This window comes from Nicotiana attenuata, unplaced genomic scaffold (genome assembly GCF_001879085.1).
Source record: "Nicotiana attenuata strain UT unplaced genomic scaffold, NIATTr2, whole genome shotgun sequence".
Classification (NCBI taxonomy): Eukaryota; Viridiplantae; Streptophyta; class Magnoliopsida; order Solanales; family Solanaceae; genus Nicotiana; species Nicotiana attenuata.
This window is the reverse complement of record NW_017670409.1, coordinates 493,635-499,712: the sequence shown is the minus strand read 5'-3', so window position 1 is coordinate 499,712 and position 6,078 is coordinate 493,635.

Below are 6,078 nucleotides of genomic sequence, written 5' to 3'. Positions count from 1 at the left end.
TTTTTCTTTGTTTTCGTATGACTCTAACTTGATTCCAAAAGAGGGGGGACCAAAGAAATTAGTACAGGCTCAAAAGGGTTGGTGTAAGTGTTTGGGTAGCTGAAAAGAGGGCCTCCCAATCCCTGAAAATGCCAAGTACAACACATGCAACTTGAAATGAAAATTGAAGATCATGCACAATATTTCTTTTGCGGCTTCGGCATTGGTATTACTGATATGCCTTCCCCTTTTCTTTTGCGCCTTGTCAAGTACAGAACCCTCGTTCGGTGATTCCATTTTCACAATGGATATCCTCCGTCGATTCGTAGAATACTTTCCTGACTTTATCTTGTAACTTAAGATGCACTTGAACTCAAAGTTGCTTGCTTCAAATCGTCCGGGATGCACTCTCCTTTAACGAATTCTTGTCACCCCATTAACTTTCCCAATTATCTGCCCCAGTTTCACATAGTTCGGGCTTCAAATGATCTCAAAATCTTTTTACATACTTCCCTCAAATGTCCCTATCATCTTCAAAATTGTTTCATTGCTTCATGATTAAACTAACATTTAAGACCAGGCCTAGAATTATGCGTGCATGTCATGTCACTAGAGCGAGCAAGAAAAGAACTATAAAAGGAAAAGAGAACTAAAAAAAATGACTAGAACTAACAGAAAATAGAGAATTGCATTAGACAGACGGTGAAAGGGTTTGAACAACAAAACAAACAAAACACATTGGGGTTACGACCCTGGAAAAACCTAAATAACACTAAAAGGGGTACTACGACTAAATGAACTAGGCAAATAAAAGGATAGAAGGGTTTGAGTCACAAGACAATATCCGGATTACAACCCTGAAACAACCCGGACAACAGAAATGACAACAAAATAAACCACCAAGACTCCTCCCTGGCTAGCCAAGAGAGGAGCGTCTTTCCCATTACCAAGCTCGGCATCTCAGTCACTGAGTTCCACATCAATATCACTGGGACCTTCACCAACTTCAATCACATTATCTTCACCAAGTGGCTCATTGACTACTTTGACCAACCCTTCGTCATTGCAAATCATCCCAACAATCTGTGCGTTGTCATGTACCTGTAGATGACTACGTGTGACACTTGGGGTATTACTGCCTTGGACCATAATTACTCCTTCTTGAATCATTCTTTCTATTTCCCTTTTCAAAGCATGACAATCTTCAATGCTATGCCCTTGGACATTAGAGTGGTACATGCACCGTACAGTAGGATCAAATCCTTTTGCATATGGGTCCGGAGTATAGCCGAGGAGCGGCTCAATCAGGCCAGAATGTTTTAACTTCTCAAACAAGCTTGTGTAGGACCCCCCGATTGGTGTGAAACTATTTCTTTGCCTTTGTTCCCCTCTATGCCCCAGTTTTCTAGGGTTGTTGGATGCTTGAAAATGCTGTGAAGGCAAAAGTGCATTATGCGGTGCTGGCGCTCGCCATGAGGAATGACCTAGTGGTTTGACAGATGACCGAACGTTGTTCGGAAGATAATACTGGGGTGAATTATGTGGAGCTCGGGGATGTTTATGTGGTCGGTATTGAGGCTGAAAGCGTTTAGCAGGAATGCCCCCCCGGATCCTGTAGCTGGCGGGGCTCAGCAACATCTTTTCTATCAATAGAAGGACTATACCGAGAAACTTGTTCATTCCATCTGAACAAGAATTCCCCAAAACATTCCTTGGGTTTCTTTTCCATCTGAGATAGGGAGGAACGGTCTGGGACAATGTCTATATTCTACTGAAAGTGTCGCACAAAATCTTGAGTCATGTCATCCCATGTTTGCCACTTACCGGTATCTTGACGAGTATGCCATTCCAAAGCTGCCCCAGTCAGGCTCTTAATGAAATACGCCATCAGCGACACATATTTCCCGCCAACACTTCTCATTTCACCGCAATAACCCCTTAGATGGGCTACTGGATCTCCACGCCCATCATACACATTAAACTTTGGCATCTTAAACCCTTTCAGCTTTCTGGATATCTTATCTTGCTCTACTGTCTTAGCAGGCTTTGCAGTCTCACCGGGAGTCCCAAAATGAGGAGCGTAAGAGTATGGACCCGAGACCTTGAAAATTGGTTCTAGAGCATAGTGTTGGGCATCGGGGATTTTGAACACAGTTTCGCTAGAGGATAAGGAAAGGTAGCAGGTGGATGAGCTACAAAAATATGAGTGGTCAAAGGAACGGGATATGAGGTGGTTCTGGGGGGTGGAATGTGAAAAGGTTGTGGGGAGATATCCTGGACTTGCGACACTGGGGAATGGTGACAAGGCTTCAGTATAGTTAGTGGGAACTGATGGTGGAGGACGCCCACTAATCCAGGCTTGGTATATTTCGGCCATCTATCCTTTCAACCTTAAGACCTCTTCTTTCAACTCAGATTCTGACTCAACAATTCCCTTAAACGGATCAACAACCCCTGTGTCCAAGTCTTTGCTAGCCATGGCTACCTTGCTCTTTGACCTCGTGTTGTATGAATGAGTTACTTAAAAACCACAAACCAACCACCCCTCTGCTTAATGAAGATAACAAAAGGAACAAAATGGGGTCATCCTGTTAGCATTAGCGCATTTAAAAGCTAAAAATATCAAATTGCGTGCAATGCACCTAGCAACAATTAACGGTTCTAGAATGGCTTCGAGGGTCACAAGGTCACTTGGCATCATCCCAATTTTGTTCCCTTCAATCTTCTCTTTTCGTTTCTTTTCTAGCACTTGCCTGCTCATTTTCCTTCCTCTTCTTTTTTTTTCTTCTAATTATCACTCTTTTCTTTTCTCTCATTTCTCACATGCCATGACTTCACCCTTTTTTTTCCTTCTTTTTTCCCTTATTTTTTTTCTTTTTTTCTTTTTTTTCTATTAATAATAAAAAAATAATTTGATCGAACCCTATGTAGGTTGCCTACGTATCATGACGCCGCATGAATCAGATCTTTGCGTATTTCGGGAAGATCGGGAATAAATGAAACAAACTAACATTTTTTTCTTTACTATAATGACTATTCATATGAGAAAAGAGAAATAAAAGAAGCAAATCTTTTTTTTTTTTTGTTTTGAATTTTCTAGACTTAATGTTCTATAACCTATTCTAAACTTGAGCATATGTTTTCTTTTTTCTTTTTCTTTTTGAGACAAACACTCTAACAGAGATTATTAACAACTTGTTTTGATGGTTGTTACCTATCGTATCGTATTGTTACTTTAAAAACAATGTTTGTTTTGATTGTTACTTAAATTTTATTGTATCGTATCGTTAAATCTGTCGTTACGTAACGATGAAATGTGCCACTTTATGTAACGTCCGATTTGGTGTGGTGGCGTCGTTTCCTTGTGCTTTTCTCTCAATCTCACCCTTCATTATTATTAAATAATTTTATTTTATCATTTACCCTACCTTTTTATATACCATATGATAATTTTTCTTTATAATATTGCAAGTTTATTCATCATATCACAGGTGCTTGATACCATGAAACGACGCCAAAACGACACAATCCATCCAAACATTGTATTCATCAAACGATACAGTACAATACAATACAATACGATACGATACATTATGAAACGATATGTAACAACCATCCAAACAAGCTGTAAGGAAAAAACCCTACAAGAAAAAAATATTTTTTGATTCTTTCTTTTCTTTTGTTTTTTCGAAAGGAAATCTAAAGAATAGACCAAAGAAAAATATTATGAATTTTCAATTGCTATCCTGAAAAAAAAAATTCGAATACAAGAAATGGAAAAGATAAAAATATTTTTTGGATTTCAGTTTGATTACCTAAGGGAGAAACTCTGAAGATAAACCAAATATAAAGTATGTTGTTTTCTTTTTCTTCTATGTACAATGTCCTAGAGTTCTAGTAAAAATGAAAGATTTTTTTTTAAAGTCATTTTTCATCAATTTCCCAAAGAAGAAACTCAAAAGAAATTTTTTTTGAATTTTTGGAATTAATATCTTAAAGAAAACTTTTAAAGAGGTATTAAAAGAAGATTCCTTTTTTTAGTCTTTTTTTTTTAATTTTTGGTCTTAATGTACTAAAAGGAAATATAAAAGCAATTTTTATTTTGAGTTCTAGATATTGATTTCCTAAAATAAAACCACCTCAAACTTTTTTTTTTATTATGTTTCTAGGAATTGTATTTCTAAAGAAAATTCTAACATAAATATGAAAACGCAAAATATCTGTTTTTTGAATTTTTGATTTATGATACATTTTTCAAATAAAAAATACGAAATAATAATAAAAAGACTCGACAAACTTAAACTAGACTATGACTGACTCTAGCATCAACTAAATGACTGAAGACTACTATACAGCACTAGAAAGTAAAACATGAACAGCAGAAAAAATACTCCTCAGACAGCTCCTGAATGCAGTGGTCCTGGGGTATCTGTTATGCTCATAATCCGGTAAGTAGATCCACACCTGTATGAGAAAACTGGAACCAACACTATGTGAGACAATAACATTCCCTACTAGACACATGCAAGACATGGTTGTGATTATTTTCTGAAATTAACCTATGTGGCTAAAAGTGGCTAAAAATGCAAGATTTGGCTAAGACCCCGCGAAGCTACGAACCTAAGATTTACTAGGAAGACCGGACCCTACGTGGGTTGCCTACGTATCACGCCCCGAAAGACAAGAATCAGGTATACGTAGTTGTGACGACATGGCCGGTCGTCTCATGAGTTACCGCTCTGTTTCTCCCATTTCTGCTTCTTAATGTTTTTTTGATCCGTGTTTTGAGGTATCGGGTTGGTTGGATTGAATCCGGGTTGGTTTGGAGACATTTGAGACACTTAGTCTCTTTTAAGAAGGTTTGAGTTGGAAAAGTCAACTGGACGTTGACTTATGTGTTAGAGGGCTCGGATTTGAGTTCCGATGGCTCGGTTAGCTTCGGGAGGTTATTTATGACTTAGGATTTTGATCGGAATGGGTTTTGGAGGTCCGGAGTAGAATTAGGCTTGAATTGGCGAAGTTGATATTTTGGCGATTTCCGGTTGATAGGCGAGATTTTGATCCAGGAGTCAAAATGGAATTCTGAGAGTTGCAGTAGCTTCATTGTGTCATTTGGGATGTGTGTGCAAAATTTCAGGTCATTCGAACGTGTTTTGGTTGGGTTTTTTATCGAAAGCGTATTTTGGAAGGTTTTTAGAAACATAGGCTTGAATCCGATGTGTTTTGGATAATTTCATGTTGTTTGAGGTGTTTTGATGATTGAAGCAAGTTTGAATAAGGTTTTAGGATGTGTCGGTGCTTTTGGTTGAGGTCCCGGGGGCCTCGGGTGAGTTTCGGATGGTCAATCGGACCATTTTGGAGTTAGAGGAATTGCAGAAAAATCTGCTCAGCTGTTGCACGAATTTATCCCTTCGCGTTCGCAAGTGGAGACTCGCGTTCGCGTAGAAGGATCTGAGGAAGGCCAGAATTAAGCCTTCGCATTCGCGGAGGGATTGGAACTTGGTAATCACGTTTGCGAGATGGGCCTCGCGATCGCGTAGAGTAATTTGGGTCTGAGGGGTTCGAGGCCTTCTGTTCATCGCGTTCGCGTATGGGTTATCGCATTCGCGAAGGTGTAGGAGGAAGAAGCATCACGTTCGCAATGGGAGTGTCGCGTTCTCGAAGAGTAAAAAGTGGTCAACGTAAGTTTGTGCTACACGAACGCGAGGGTTTGACCGCATTCCCGAAGAAGGAAAGTCGGGCCTGGGCAGAATGTTTTTAAGTTGTCTTGTCCCCGATTTTGGGTCTATTTTCACCCATAGTTGATCATTTTGAGAGCTTTTTGAAGGAGATTAAAGAGGGATTCAAGGGGAAACGATTTGAGGTAAGATTTTTGGACTTAAAACTCGATTCTATTGTGAAATCTACCTAGAAAATCATGGAAACTTAAGCTAAAAATGGAAGAACTAGGGCTTGGAATTTTGAACTTTTGATTTGGGATTTGAAGGGTCATTTGTGGACGGATTTTGATGTTTTTGGTATGTATGAACTGGTGGGGAGATAAGGAACCTATTGGTGTAAAAATTTCTTAGTTTCGAGAAGTGGGATCGGGGCTCGGGT